The following is a 2,169-nucleotide window of genomic DNA, read 5'->3' as shown; positions in this document are numbered from 1 at the left end:
TGAAGTCATGGTCAAGTTGAACTTCATTTTCAGAGGGTAACTTCGTGTTCAAATAAGAATGTCATGTTCGTGATGAAGATCTATGTTCGTTATTCATCTTCGTGTTCGGGTTGCAGTATCGTTCAAACTATTGAAAGCATCTCGGTTCATGTTGCAGCGTCGTTCATACTGCAACTGCATGTTCAAATTGCATTCTCATTTTCCGTTGAAACTTCATGTTCAGTTTTATATTCATTTTAATTTATTTTCACGTTCGGTTTGTTACTTCCTGATTTGATTGCAACCTCATGTTCAGATTCTGATTTGTTTCGACACGGGAACATGAGGATGCGGGGTTTATTGCAAATTCTATTCTCTGTTTCAAATGAGCTCCTGGCCCCAAATTGCAATTTCATGACCACATTGCAACCCCATAATCTGATTGCAACCTCATGTTCAGATTGCAATGCCCTTTTTTTCTTCTTCCCGTGTGTCAGTCAGGCTGTTTGTCCTTCCGCGTTCATGGTAGCTGTCTGTGGACCCAGAGTCATGAACTCCGCATGATGGGAGGGAGAGATAAGAGGAGGGGGGGGGGGCGGGGCGGGGGGGGGGGGAGTCCATTTCTTGTGACTCGCGGCAGCGGGTTACGAAGGATTAAAGATAATGATGCAAGAGGTTGTGGTGAGGATGATGGTGTTGGTGTTGGTGAGGAGATATGAGTGATGAAACTGATGATGCAGGAGGTTGTGGTAAATTGTGATAGGTTTTGATGAGAAGAGGGTATTTGTGATTTGAAATTTAAGGTTTGTATGTAAAATTGTGGCAAGTTTTGGGGAGGAGGGTGGTGATATAGGTGGGATTGAGGTGAATGATTAAAATGATAATGCAAGAGGTTGTGGCAAGTTGTGATGAGGATTATGGGTGATAATGCGCATTGTGGTTTTATGATTATGATAAACAAAAAGCGTTGAGGATGAGTTGCAATGAGAAATTTGATATTAATAGTATGAGTGATGCTAATAATAAATGGTAATGATGATGATGATGGTGATGATGATGATGATGAAGGATATCAGTGTTAATTGTAGTAGTAGTAATGATGATAATGAAGTCGATTGTGACCGTTATGGTAATCATATATAGCAACAACAAAAATATTTTATGCAACCCCCCCCCCCCCCCCCAGCTGCATTCGTTCGCGACCGAGGGGATTGGAGGGGGAATGTACCCTTTTTTTTTATTAGTTCTTGCTTACTTGCTTGTTCTTGTTTGCTTGGTATCGTACGTGCTTCCGCTTGTTCTTGTTTGTTCTCGTTTGCTTGCTCTCGGGTTTGTTTATGTGAGCTCTTACCTGTTTCTGCTTGTTTGCTTACTTTTCGGTTTGTTTGGTTCCTTGTTTTCTGCATATCTTTTTTTCTTTCTTTTTTTTTTACTTGCTTGCTTGATTGATTGCTTACTTACTTTCTTGCTTGTTTCGGTGTCTCCTTGTTATCTGGCTCGTGTGCTTTCTTGCTTGCTCTCTTTATCTCTTTGCTTGCTTCTCCTCCTTCTTGGTTTAGGTAGCTCCTTTTGCTTCCTTTTTGCTTGCTTGTTTGTACCCATATTTTCTCGCTTGCTCTCTTGCCTGTCCGCTTGTCTTGCTTATTTGCTCTTATTTGCTTCCATCCCTTGTTTATTTATTCTCTCGTCTTCTTGCTTGCTTCTCTTTATTTTGTTGCCTTCTTGCTCCTGCGTTTTCAGTGCCCCTTGCCTCTTATCTCGTTTTCTTTTCTTGCTTGCTTGGCTGCTTGCTTGCTTGCGGTCCTTCCTTTGAACAGCGGGTGATGGAACGGCCGCTTGTATAAAATGGGCGTGCTAATTTTCGGGCCGGTTTGGTCTTGTCTCATCGGGCGGGGGAGCGGAGGGAAATTTGTAATGTGCCTGTGCCTCCATCTTTTCGCATTTATGTGTGTATATGTGTGTGTATATAAATATATATATATATATATATATATATATATATATATATATATATATATTTTATATTATATATATATATATTCACACACACACACACACACACACACACACACACACACACACACACACACACACACACACACACACACACACACACACACACACACACACACACATGTGTACATGTGTATTGATACATGTAGATAGATAAGTAGGCAGATGGATAGATTT

The sequence above is a fragment of the Penaeus monodon genome, chromosome 42 (genome assembly GCF_015228065.2).
Source record: "Penaeus monodon isolate SGIC_2016 chromosome 42, NSTDA_Pmon_1, whole genome shotgun sequence".
Taxonomy (NCBI): domain Eukaryota; kingdom Metazoa; phylum Arthropoda; class Malacostraca; order Decapoda; family Penaeidae; genus Penaeus; species Penaeus monodon.
Note: the sequence above shows the minus strand (reverse complement) of the source record.